At 33.7% G+C, this 14,871-nt stretch overlaps 1 pseudogene; it reads left to right on the top strand.

The window, feature by feature from the left end:
• The first annotated feature begins 13,855 nt into the window (after positions 1 to 13,855).
• LOC123925332 lies at positions 13,856 to 13,969 on the top strand (annotated as a pseudogene).
• The last annotated feature ends 902 nt before the right edge of the window (positions 13,970 to 14,871 follow it).

Below are 14,871 nucleotides of genomic sequence, written 5' to 3'. Positions count from 1 at the left end.
GAGGGAGAAGCAGACTCCCCGCTGAATAGGGAGCCTGATGCGGGACTTGATCCCGGGACTCCAGGGTCATGACCTGAACTGAAGGTCATTGCTTAACCAACTGAGCCACCCAGGCACCCCTTACATCACATTTTAAAAAATCAAAGAGCATCTCCCCATGTCCTCCATGTTCTTGAGAGACTATGGACTCTGAAAAACAACCAGAGGGTTTTGAAGGGGCGGGGGGGTGGGAGGTTGAGGAACCGGGTGATGGGTAATAGGGAGGGCACGTACTGCATGGAGCACTGAGTGTGATGCCAAAACAATGGACACTGTTATGCTGTAAATAAACAAATAAAAAAAAATAGCTTATTTGCAATAAAAAAAAAATCAAAGAGCATCAAGTCCGAATTTCACTTTTATCATAATCTTTTTATTTATGCTATACCATTTCACCTCATATTTTACATTACATTCATTATTATACTATACAGTATTATTTCCACTATGCATGTGCCATGTAGGCTATAAGCCTTTTAAAACAACTGGAAAATTTTATCTCATATATTTTTTTCTCATATCTTATGATGATTTAATTGTGGTGTTTGAAAGACACAAATGGGTTTACTTTAAGTTTGGTAGTCAGGATATCAGATTTGTTACTTCCTAAATGCATCCCTTATATATGAAGCACAGTGTTGAGCATGAAGCATTTATTTATTTTGTTGTATATCTTTCTGAATTTTTTCCACAAAGAATAATGGTTTAATTTTTACTTTTCTCTTGAGGAAAGTGAGCTCCTAAAATAATGTTATTGTTGTTTACACAGACAGGTGTTTTGGATGAAATGGATCCACAGGAAAGACTTCAGGCAACCATAAGATTCAGGTATATATAATGAGTATATTCTTAACTGCATGACTTCCATAATAGTCTTATTTCAGATAAACAAATCAGAAAACAAATGTTAACAGTCTGTCTTCATTCTATTTACAATAATGGGTGCAGCGATAGTCTTTAGTGACTACTAGAACCTAATTTCCAAGTCTTCTTAGTGCAGGAAATGGAGATAAAGAGAATATATCCTAAAATGTCTAGACTAATATCTCTTGAGATAACTATTCAAAAATAAAACATTGTTTATATTCCATTATGCTGTTCTAATATAACAATGTAAATCTAAGTAATTTTAGTAGAGTACATATTTGTTCAAGAATTTGGTGGTAATTTGGGAGATATAAGCTAGAATGACTTGCCTTACTAAGTCTGCAGTGGGAGAGATGCAAAGACCAAAAATATGATCATTTCAATTCATAGATGATGGAACTGATTTCAAAAGACTTGGGAATGGTTCTCAACTCACAAAGTTCAACAGTGATGGTGCCAGGATTATAATCCATCCTTCCTGATTTATATAGTATCTCTTTCATTTTAGAGCATAGTTTTCCACCTTGAAAAGATGGGGGTGCTGGGCACCTGGGTGGCTCAGTTCGCTAAGAGTCTGTCTTCAGCTCATGTCATGATCCCAGGGTCCTGTGATCAAGCCCCATGTCAAACTCAGCAGGGAGTCTGCTTCTCCCTCTCCATCTGCCCCCTGTTCATGCTTCCTCTCTCTCAAATAAATACATAAAATCAAGAAAGAAAGAACGGTAGGTTGGTTTTCCAAGGGCAACTACCTGAAATCATACTTTTTTTTTTTTAAATCACACTTTTGATTAGATTACTAAACCTATCTTAGCCTTTAAATTCATCTGTTCCAAATTCTGTCATTTTTAATCATCTCATTCTATTTTCTTCTCCGAGAGTATCAAGTAAATATGAAGTAAGTGCTGCCCAGAGAGTTTAAAAAAAAAAAAAAAGAAATCAATTCATTTATTCAGGTAAATAGACTTTTTTTAAAAAAAATGACTGATTCACTCTCAGCCTTGTCTAAGCCTCCCACTGGGTAGCTAAAAGTAGTAGGAGAAAAATCACACACCAGGGAGATTGTTAGCAATGTAATTGCATAGTCACTAACCTCAGCTGGACCTCAATACTGGCTGAGAATTTTATTATTACATTTGTTTTGTCTAGATTCTGCAGTCAAACTTTTCTATCTTCCATACTCCTCTACCTGAGTGGTTCTCAGCAGATGACCTTGCCTCCTACTTGGTAGAAAAAATAAAGTCTATCACAAGCAACCACCTCAAATTCCTGCCACCAAGTCTTCAATTCTACACCTGTCGGCCCCAATTTTTAATTTATGTAAATGGTATTCAATAGAACCTATGTGTCTTCAGGGAATATCCATGTTGGAGTGTGTATGTATGTATCTGCAGAAGTGCATATGTCTGATACCTGTTGCTTCTAACCGTTGTGTTGTATACAGTGTTGTATATTCACCACAGTCTTTCTATTTCTCCAGTGTGGCTTTCTGAGAGGTTCCAGCATTCCACTACTATTAACAATTCTGTGATAAACGTCCTCAAATGTAATTTTTTATAAGTTGACATATTTAAGCAGAATTGTTACCTCTACTTACCTTGAATGAGGTCAGATACTTACAACTAGAATGGCTTTATTCATGTACATTTTCAGCTGTAGTCCATCATTCTTTCATTTACACAGTTGATAACAAAACTCAGCATATTCCAGGTTTTCCTGATGGAATGCTGGCAATGTATTAATAAGTTGTTTTTAAGTTGCAGTTCTATAACTAATAAATTTGAATATCTCTTTTCATTTGACAGAATTTGGGGTTTCATCTTCTCTGAAATGGCTATTCATATATGTTTACCAGTTCTTCTCATAGGTTGTCTGTGTATATATTTTTGATTTCTAAACATTTCTGTTTACTTTAATGTCATGAACTTACTCTAGATAATGAATTTCTGATTTGTGATTTCTATTAACATGGATTTCTCTTACAATGGTTTTGCCTACTCAAACTTCATAAAAAGGAAATTATACACTTTTTTGTTCTTATCTGTCTGATTTATTTCCCTCAGTTGAATATTTTTGACATTATCCATGTATTGCTTTTACCAATAGTCTCTTCTCATTATTGCTGAGTAGTATGTCTTTGTATGAATAGATCAGTTCATTTGGTTTTCTGTTGATGAAAACGTGGATGTTTTCAGTTTGGGCTAGAATGAGTAATGTTACTCATTGTATCTTTGTAAAGATATATATATAGATATATATAAAGAATATCTTTGTAAAAGTCTTAGTGTGGACATATTCATTTTTAAAAATAATGTCTAGAAATAGAATTGCTGAATTCTAGAGTAAGTGAACGTTTATAAGAATTGCCCAGCAATTAAAAAAAAAAAATCAGAACTTTTTATCCCCATCAGTAAGAAAGTTCAGGTGGCTCCATACTCTCAACACTATTTGTTATTATGAGATTTTTTTTTAAGATTTTATTTATTCATTTGACAGACAGAGATCACAAGTAGGCAGAGAAGCAGGCAGAGAGAGAGGAAGGGAAGCAGGCTCCCCGCTGAGCAGAGAGCCCGATGCGGGGCTGGATCCCAGGACCCTGGGACCATGACCTGAGCTGAAGGCAGAGGCTTTAACTGACTGAGCCACCCAGGCGCCCCTATTATGAGATTTTTTAAAGTCACATATCTTGTTTATTTTGGCCATTAAAAATCATACAGTTGCCTCTGAGGATTCCGATAGCTCCAAATAGCAGAATGTTATGTTGTCATTATTATTCAGTTAAAGTATATTTTAATTTTTTTCCTTTTGATTTTTTCTTTGATTCTTGGGTTATAGAGATGGGTTTTGTCTAATTTTCAAGTATTTGAAGATTTTCTGAATATATTAATGTTAATGATTTCTAATAGTACATCTTTGTGGCTCAGAAACCATTCTCTGAATGATTTTGATCCTTTGAGATTTATGGAGACTAATTGTTTCAATGATTCTGAATTAGTGTTTTATATTAACTTGAGAATAATTTGCTTTTATGGAGTGGGGTTTTCTGTACATATATATGACATCACTTTGTTCATTTATGTTGTTCAAATTATTTACATCATTTTAGATTTGTCTGCTTTTTTCTTTCAGTTACTGACAGTGTAATGTTAAAGTCTGCAGCTATATTTGTGGATGTGTTTATTTCTTCCTTTAATTCTGTCTTTTTTTCCTTTTTCTGCATCAATACTATTGCATGCATACAAATATTACACTGTAAGTATTTTCTATAACAAGACCCTTTTGTCAATATCAAATGACCTTAATTTACAATCTTGTATTATTTTATAATTCACCTTTTTCTGATATTAATAGAACCACTTCAGCTTTCTTATGCTGCACAGAAGATTGTTTATGTAAAATAAGTTTTTCCTTTTTAGATTGTCAATATCACCTTTATGTTGGAAGTGTTCATTGTATGTTTGTTAGTTTGTTTTATTATTTGCATACAATAGGAAGATATGCTTCAAAAGCAAAGTCAGTACATATTTTCCTACAAAGAAATCACCCAATTAATTATTGCCAACTAAACAAAAGTGTTTGTATTTTTTTCCCCTTAAACAAAATCTTAAAACTGAGTTATATTTGGACTAGATTTAGATGAACAATAATTTCCTGGGTGTAGTTCCTAAGCTTCTCTGAAGCTATGGCTATATTTCTCTCTCTGCTATATGATTGTCTAAGACATTCTTAGGGCGTTATAATTATTTTATTACTTTATTACAAATTGCACCTGAACTCTATCACTTTACATATTTAATTCTAGGTGTACTCTATTTTCTTATTAGATTTTTTAAGGTGCAATTAGTCTAGTCTCCATTACTCTCCAAATGTCTAGATATTCTTCTCCCATTTTTTCCCTTCAAGACAAATTTAAAATATTAGTTCAGTATCTTGGCTACTAAAAACTCATCATTAATTTTATTTCTTTCTTAATTTATAGCAAGCTATTATCCTTCCTGTCTCATTCCCTTCTGCTACATTTTTTGCCTGTAGCTTTTATTTTATGCTCTCACTTATTTTCACTTGCTATCAAGCTCTACCAATCAATGTGTGTGAATGTGAATGTGTATCTGTATATTTGTGACATCTTATTACTTTTATTTTGTGCCAGGCAATTAATATTTTTGAGTTTTTATATTGTTATGACTTATCTGTGTTGTCTTTCTATATTAAAGGTCTTTATATTTCATGATGTGAAATACAATAAATATAAATTCCATTAATAAAAATTCCTCTCTAATAATCTTATAAAATGTACCCACTCAGAACAATAATGCTTTCTCCTTTTCCATTTTTGTTTCTCCCCAAACACTGTAACATAATTATAAAGCCTTCTTTTTAAACAAATGGAGCTTAGAAGTTAAAGTTAGATGAACGGTTTATGACAGTGATAATACAATGAGAAGAAAACTGGCGAATTATTATACCTCAAAACAGATTCTTTTTTCTGTTAATTATATGTTATTGGTATACACATAGGCAAAAGATTTTCTTCAAAACCTGTTTGCAAACCAGAAAAGATCACATTAATTTTCAGGTGAGCACAAAGAGTTGAAAGAATAGGGGAAATTCTAGAAAAATATGTTGTGGAATACAGTCATGATTTGTAAATGCCATTCTAAACTGGAATATTTATGACTGAAAATTCTACCAAATAGTATCTGAGATTTTTGAAAAAGATATGTTATTGGGGAAAAATAATGCCACTGTTTAAGTGGATTTCTTCAGATTTTATTCATCTGTTTTTTTTGTGTGGTATTTTCATTACCTATAGTAGTAAAAATTCTCTTCCATAGAATTTTCCAATAGGAAACTGGAAACTGAATATTCAAACAAAGAAAATATAAACCCTGTGGTATTGGGTGTTGGATATTCAGAAAGAAATGTCCCTTTTAGCCAAGACCAAGTTTTGGAAACAAACTGACAACACTAACTGCGTTTTAATAAAAATCATTTCACTGCCTCAATATGCATGGCAAACAGCTGCAAGTGTCAGGTTCAGATAAGCTGAAAGCAAGATGGCTGAAAGGTACATTTTCTAATCAACTTCCTGAATTATCTTTGACTCCTGGTATGGCCTCACATGTGACCTAATTATGAAGCATAACATGCCAATATTTTCATAACAAAAAAATGAAAATTGGTCTTTTAATTCTTTGGAAATGGTTCATGATGTTATCCTTGCCCTGTTACTTCAATGAATTTTAGATATACTCTTCCCCTTAAACTTTGTCATCTGACTAAAAAGTGGCAGACACCAATTTTTGGTGACATCACTTTCATTCTGTGTTCCATTATGCACGTTTTGCAAGTTCTCAAATTTATATATTTCAGTAGCTAATATATTTTTCCTCCTGAGGCCATAGTTGGTTAAAGTCTTTTAAAAAATGAATTTTATCTAGGCCATGGCCAAAGTGGTTTACTTTTTTAAAAGCAGATAGTAAAGACATAGGAATTCAAAATAACACGCCTAGGTGTGTTTATTAAGAGTAGGATGGGAAATATGGTTTATATATATTTTTTCCTGTTCTATACTTCAAAAAGTTTAGTGGCTTCATTTTTATATTAATCTTTCCTTGTTCTTAGTTCCCCTATCCCATCCTTTTCTTCCTCTTTTCTTCTTTTCTCTTTCCTGAAAGGCAGTTTTTTTGTTTTCTTGTTTTTTTTTTTTTAACCATGAAGAAGCATGATATAGAATTCAGATTTTTTTTTAAAGATTTTACTTATTTATTTAGACAGAGAAATGAGAGAGAGAGAGCACAAGAGGGGGCGGGGCAGAGGGAATGAATTTCAAGCAGACTCCATGCTCAGCACAGATCCCCATGCAGGGGTTGAACTCATCACCCTGAGATCGTGACCTGAATGGAAATTAAGAGTTGGACATGCAACCAACTGAAACACCCAGGCACCCCTGAAAGTCGCTTTTTCTTTTAAACTGTGAAAAACATGATGTAGACTTTATATTTCTTAAGCTGTAATCAGCATTGAAAAAATTGTACATGGAAAGATGACTAAGACTAAGAGCATTTCAGAAAATAGCTACAAAAGGTTCTGATGTAGAAACAAATTTGGCTAGTCTAAGAAACTAAAAGACTAGAAGAGAAATGAGAGTTCTAATTGATAAAATGGTATCCACGTGGATTTTGATATTACTGGGAAATGATAAGAAGTAGAGAAGAGAAGAAAGATAAGTATTTAACTTCTTCAGTGACTGCAGGGGAGTGGACAAGAGACAGGTGAAGAGGGATGATAATGTTTGAGGCTTGAGTAACACACAGTGAAAGAAAGTTTTGCTATTATGTTTTTGGTTGTGGTGGTATATTTTTGGACAGTAGAAACCTAAAAGTGGCAATTGCAAGCAAAGAGTTATCAGTTTACCTTCCTAGAACAGGTATATAAAATAACAAAAATTGTTCCAGATTTGTGAAATAGGAGAAGCTATTGTTCAATTAACAGCTGGTTTTCCATAAAAGCAAAGATAGTAAGAACAATGTAAAATGGTACAAATATAGGCAAATTTATTGATTATAAATTGGTGAAAAGTATGGAGAGAAAAAGAAGGGATGGTGGATTGGATTATGTTAGGAAATATACAGAAATGATATCTCAGATTGATTGGAAGGATGAGACTTCTGTCAATGACTGGGATCAGCAGAACTCCAAGGCAAGATGGATTCATTCTAACAGTCTGAGTGAGACAGGGTAACTAGACTTATTTGTATATATCCAAATACATTCTCATAGCTATAGCAGCACACAAAGTACAGATTTTTGAAGGCTTCATGTTTACACATGGTGCTGATACACAAATGATAACTTGTTTTTTTTTTATTTTAAAGATTTTATTTATTTATTTGACAGGGAAAGATCACAAGCAGGCAGAGAGGCAGGCAGAGAGAGAGGAGGAAGCAGGCTCCCTGCCGAGCAGAGAGCCCGATGTGGGACTCGATCCCAGGACCCTGAGATCATGACCTGAGCCGAAGGCAGCGGCTTAACCCACTGAGCCACCCAGGCGCCCACAAATGATAACTTCTTAATGTCTCTTGATGCTGAACCAGTTATGCCAGTAAAGGTAAAACAATGGCAAGGGAAATTATATTTGTAACAGTAAAGAAATAACAGAAACCAAAAGGTTCAAGGCAGTGGATTACTCATGATGTGTATTCATAAATACAAATAGGCAGCATGTTAATTTGCTGAGGAAGCCATAACAAATTACTACAGACTGGCTGGCTTAAATAATAGAGATTTATTTTCTCGCAGTTCTTAAGGTTGGATGTCTGAAATGAAGGTGTGAGCAAAACTGGTTTCTTTTCAAGTCTCTCTCCTTGGCTTACAGATGGCCACATTTTTACTGTGTTTTCACATGGTCATCCTGCATGCACATGACTGGTGTTTCTATCTATGTGTCCACATTTCCTATTCTTACAAGGATATCGGTCGCATTGGACTAGGGAATACCCCCAAAGACTTGATTTTAACTTAATCACATTTTCAAAGATCCTGTTTCTAAATATGTACACACTCTGAGGCACAGGTTTTTAGGATATATAAATAAACATAAAAACACATGGATTTGGGGGCAACCCATAATAAGCAAGTAAGGTATATGTTCTTGTACCTAATGGCCCATCTCTGTGCCTTTATAACAGATGATTGTCTATTCTACCACCTACTTATAAAGTTGGAAATGTGCAGCAAGGAAAGAGCAAGATATACCTAAAGAGTGCACCATTCCTAGAGTTTATTCTTTGGCCTCTTGATACCTATGAAAATACAGAACTAGATACAGATAATTTGACAAACAGACGTGGTATGTAGTGTTTCATTCAGTGCAGACTACAAAAACTGAAAACTTCCTGGTGTGTGTATAAGTAAATGTAAAATAGATTATATAGATTATATACATGTGATGAAATCTACCAAAATAGATTTTATATATGTGATGAAATCTAGCACAGTTTTTTTAAATTTTTTTTTATTTTTTTATAAACATATAATGTATTTTTATCCCCAGGGGTACAGGTCTGTGAATCGCCAGGTTTACGCACTTCACAGCACTCACCATAGCACATACCCTCCCCAGTGTCCATAACCCCACCCCTCTCTCCCAACCCCCCTCCCCCCAGCAACCCTCAGTTTGTTTTGAGATTAAGAGTCACTTATGGTTTGTCTCCCACCCAATCCCATCTTGTTTCATTTATTCTTCTCCTACCCCCCTAACCCTCATGTTGCATCTCCATGTCCTCATATCAGGGAGATCATATGATAGTTGTCTTTCTCCGATTGACTTATTTCACTAAGCGTGATACCCTCTAGTTCCATCCACGTCGTTGCAAATGGCAATATGAAATCTACCAGATTTAAAGAAAAAAAAAAGAACATTAACAATTAAATTTCAAATTTGTTACTAATTAATTATGTGGCATGAGGCAACTCACTCAGACATAATAAGCCTCTCCATTTATTCTCTTCAAAATGAGAGTTATGGACAAATGTTACCTAAGGATTCTTTCAAAATTTCTATCTCTATTTTTTCAAATATTAAATAAGACAAGCATAAAAATGGGATAAGGTTTGAAGAACTTTAACAGTATGACATATAAGACTATTCTAATCTTATAATCTTAAATATTTTTTATTTCCTCATAATTTGATGTTGCATTCACTATTTTTTTTTTTTTTTTTGGAGGGGAAGGGATAACATTAAGCATAGCTTCAACTCTGTATAAAGCTTCAGTACTCCTTTGTGTGTCATGTTAAATCTTATTTTCAATAATATTACTGAATGTTTCAGAGGAGCATCACAAACTTCAACTGTGTGTTTACAAAGTGAAGGAAGAGTAGTAACTATTCTCTTATTACTAGGTTTACTCATCACTTGGTGATCACTCTAATATAAACCACCCCACAGCTCCCTGCAAAATTCCTAACATGATACTTTAAAAACAACATCCACACTTGAAGGTAAGAAACAAAATAAAGGTAAAACAAACCAACAAATAATAGAATAACTATACAAAAACCTAACTAGATCACATCATTATCTCTGCAAAATACCTTCTATCCCAGAAGTTACTTTTCCTAAACTGAAGAAGTTATTACCACATAATTAGTTGCCCATTTACTATTCTTTAAATTTCACATATAGATACACTTATTTTGAATATAATGGCCAAAATAAATGCAATGAATTGGAAACATAGAACCTTTTTAGCTCAGTATAGGTAGTGAAAGTTAAAGTCTTTCAATACTAGAACAAACCAAAAAAGCCATAACTATTCTATTTTCTCTTATTCACTTATTCATTTGTTTAAATCATGCTTTTTTTTTTTTTTTTCCTGATATCTTGGAAGACTTCCTACTTGCAAATTCTCTAATGTTTCACATTTTATAATTTGGAACTTCTTGTGTATTTTTCCCCCAGGAAGTCAAAATGTGAATACCTTTTAAAGAAATTCTATTGCATTGACAGATGATATCAACATCATGGTGGCAGGAGTCATTACTTTTTTTCTCCTCTTTGATTTACAACTAACTGGATACCTAAAAGAAAAAAAAAAAAAGCACATCTGCACAGCGTCCTAGAACATGTAAGAAATTCATCCATTTGTGCACCAGAAAGTAGGTGGATTGGATTGTGCAGGAGGCATTAGAGTGAGGGAAGTGGTGATAGAAGCAGTGATGGCAGAGAAGGCAGTGAGCAGTCTGGCTGAGTCAGCATTAATTTTTAAGGCAGAAGAGGTAGGGAATGAAGACAATGAGTAGGGACCTGCTCACCTACATGGACAATAGCTGAAGGAATCCATTGATATCTTTGAGGCTAGGGGAAAGGCTTGGGGAGGGAAGTAAGGAAAGGGAAGAAGGCAGACAAAGAGAAACAAAGGAAAGCCTCTCCTGCTGCCTTCCCTGAGAGGCAAGAGGACAGCCCACATACTTTTGGTACTCCCCTAGACTTGAGGATCCTCCTATTGAACTGTGAGCACCCAAGAGCTAAGTGTATGCCTTCCCTGGTCTGCTGCTACCCTTTGCCTTTTTTTTTCTTTTCTTTTTTTTTTTTTTTTTTCCTATATGCATGCTTCCAACCTTAGTGGTGAATAAGCTCCTTGAACGAGAAAATGAAACTTGGGCTGTAACATTCCTTTCTGTAAAATAAAGGGAAGATTCTTTACTATCAACTTACTGAACTGTTAGAGTCAAAATAAACAAGCCTTGCCTAATAAAGATATTTACTACATCCAATGCAGTGACAGAGGCACTTTTCATCTAACACGATGAAAAATCATGGTAATATGGTATTACAAAAAGAAAAATGACAGTTTTCCAGCAAATGAACCTAAAGATATGGAATATTACAATATAGTTGATAAAGAATTTTAAGTAGCTCTTAGGAAGAAAATCAATAAGCTACAAGAAAATTCAGAAAGGCAATCAATGATATTGGGAATAAAATTAGCAAACATAAATTAACAAACATAAAGAGTATTTTACCATAAATATTGAATTTCTGTAAAGGAACCAAACAAATTCTGTAGTTAAAGAACTCAGTAATGAGATGAAGAATGAACTAGAATGCATTGGAAATAGAGCAGATTATATGAAAGAGAGAATTAGTGAGCTTGAAGATCAAAATTAAAAAAAAAAAAAGATTCAGGGAGAAGAGGAGAGATAACTAAAATTTTTAAAAGGTGAAGAAATCCTGCAAGAACTACCTGACTCCATTAGAGAATCCAACATAAAAATAATGGGCACCCCAGAAAGAGAGATGAGGGAGGAGGGAAAAGAGAGTGTATTTAAAGAAATAATAGCTGAAACTTTCCCAAGCCTTGGAAAGGAACTAGATATATAAGACCAAAAAGCCAATAGAACACCTCATTATCTCAATGCACAAAGACCTTCTCCAGTTTTATATTAAAACTGTCAAAAATCAGTGATAAAGAATTTTAAAGGCAGTCAGAGAAAAGAAGATAGTAACCTACAAAGGTACCCTCATTAGGCCATCAGCAGACTTCTCAGCAGAAACTCTACAAACCAGCTTAATGTAGAATGACATATTCAAAATATTGAAAGATTTAAAAAGCCAGCCAAGAAGAGTACTCTGTTTGCAAAGTTATCTTTCAGATATGCAGAAGAAATAAAGGCTATTCCAGCCAAACAAAAGATAAGGGAGTTCACCACCACTAGACCTGGCTTATAAGAATGTTGAAAGGACATCTTTCAGCTGAAACAAAAAAGACAAAGGAACACAAAATTTGGATTAATATGAGAATCAGTCAGAATCAGAATAAGTCTTTTTAAAAAGAATATATTAAGATTTTAACCATAGTATAAAGGTTAAAATAAATGAACATTGAAAATAACCAGCTATCACAACTTGGTAATGAAAGCATAGCATAAAATGAGATAATTTGTGACATCAAAAATATAAAAGAGGAAGCATATAAGGACGGGACTTTTATATACAGATAAATTGCTATCAGTGGAAAAAAGACTACTTTATCTATGAAATGTTTCACGTAAACCTCATGGTATCAGTAGGCGAAAATCTAGAGTATGTACACAAAACATAAAAAAGAGGAGACTGAGTAAGTCACTGGACAACTACTAACTTACAAAGCTAGACAAACAGAAGAAAAAAGGAACAATGGAGATACAAAATAACCAGAAGTCAAAAGTTAAAATAGCAGTATAAATCATGACATATTAATAATCACCCCAAATATAAATTAATTGAACTCACCAATCAAAGACACAGAGTGGCTGGATGGATAAAAAAAAGAAACCCAACTACTTGTTGCCTATAAAAGACTCATTTCGGGTCCAAAGACACTCATAGGTCAAAGTGAGAGGATGGAAGGTGATATTCCAAGCAAACAAAAAAGAAAAAAAAAAAAAAAAAAAAGACAGGTATAGCCATACTTGTATCAAGCCAAAAAAGGTAACAAGTGACAAAGGAGGTCATTTTATGATAAAGGGATCAGTACATCAAGAAGATAAAACAATCCTAAATATGCTCTCAACACCCAAGCACTGAAGTATATTAAGCAATTAATGACAGAACTTAGGAGAAAAATAGACAACAATACAATAATTGTAGGGGACTTCAATACTTTACCTTTAGCAATAGATAGATTATACAGACATAATCAAAAAGGAAACATTGTAATTGAAGCACACTTTAGAACAAATAGACTTAATAGACAAATACAGAACTCTGCATCCAACAGCAGCAGAATACACATTCTTCTCAAGTACACATGGAACATTCTCCAGGATAGATCATATAATAGGCCACAAAGCAAATCTCAGCAAATTTAAGAAGATTGGAATGATAACAACTATCTTCTTTGACTACAATGTTATGAAACTTAGTAATCAACAATAAGAGGACTTCAAAGTGAGAAGATTTATAAATATGTGGGAACTAAACAACACACTTCTAAACAATCATTGGGTCAAAAAGTCAAAAGGGAAATAAAAAACTCAAATGAAAATGGAAATACAACATGCCTTATATTGTGGGATGCAACAAAAGCAGTTCTGAGAGGAACGTTTGTAGCAATAAACACATATTTAAGACGTTAGAAAAAAAATCTAAAAACAATTTTATACTTCAGGTTACTCAAAAAAGAACAAACTAAGTCCAAAGTTATCAGAAAGAAAGGCATAATAAGAATTAAAACGGAAGTAAATGAAATATCAGAAAAAAATAAAGGGATCAGCAAACGATAAGATCCTTCAAAAAGATATATTTGACAAAGCTTTAACGGACTAAGAAAAAAGAAAACTCATATGATCCCGTAATTCCAACTCTGGATATATACCCAAAGGAAATGAAAACAGCAAGACATATGCACACCTATATTTATTGGAGTGTTACTCACAATAGCCAGGTAATTGAAACAGTTCAAATAGCTTTGCGCAGTGGCAGTATCGTAGCCAATGAGGTTTATCCGAGGCGCGATTATTGCTAATTGAAACAGTTCAAATGCCCATCAATAGATGAAGGAATAAAAAACACATGGTTCATATACACAAAGGCAAGTCATTCAGCCATGTGAAAGGAAGATATCCTGCCATTTGCAACAACGTGGATGGACCTTAAGCACATTAATGCTAAGCAAGATAAGTTGGACAGAGAACAAGTACTGTATGATATCACTTAAATGTGGAATCTAAAAAAGTTAAATCTGTAACAAATGGAGTGAGTGGTGGATGCCAGGGGATGGAGGGAGGAGGAGAATAAGAGTGATGATATTTAAGGGTAAATACTTGTAATGAGTAGTAAATAAGCCATAGAGATCTAATGCACAGTAGAGTGAATATAGACTATAATAGTATACTATAATTATGCAATCTGATAAATATTACCACATTGGCAGTCATATTACAGTATATAAAGGTATCAAAGTAGCACATTGTACTTACACAGTGTTGCCTGTCAAATTTATTCAACAAAAATTTCTTTGAATTCTATCTTACTGCTCAGTTAAAATATATCTCATTTTAGCGGGGAAGAATTTGTACATAGGTTGTATGTAAGAATATACAGTTTATTAAATTTTTTTCTTTCTTTACTATAGTTTTACAAAGACCCTGTATTTTCTTAATCCTTATCACTCACAATTTAGGTAGCAAATCAGGTTTTCTTGACCAAAGATGGAAGTGCTGTGATATATAAATTATCTCTACTAGTTTTTCTATGTTATTGATTTCTCTCAAGGTATTAATTGTGTATCATATTACTCTTCTTTTGTTCTATCTTTTGTGGTTTTTAAATGAGGTTATTCCATTGATTAAATAATTTTTCTTCTTTTCATTTCTTCCCCTAGTTCTTTGCATGTTCTACATGTGATATTTCCCTCCTTTCTTTTACCTTAGTTTTTTCCCTTTTTTAGCACTTGCTTACTTTAGGAGTTAAGTATATCA

The sequence above is a fragment of the Meles meles genome, chromosome 14 (assembly GCF_922984935.1).
Source record: "Meles meles chromosome 14, mMelMel3.1 paternal haplotype, whole genome shotgun sequence".
NCBI lineage: Eukaryota > Metazoa > Chordata > Mammalia > Carnivora > Mustelidae > Meles > Meles meles.
The sequence above is the reverse complement of the archived record's forward strand: the minus strand, read 5'-3'. Positions and strand labels throughout refer to the sequence as shown.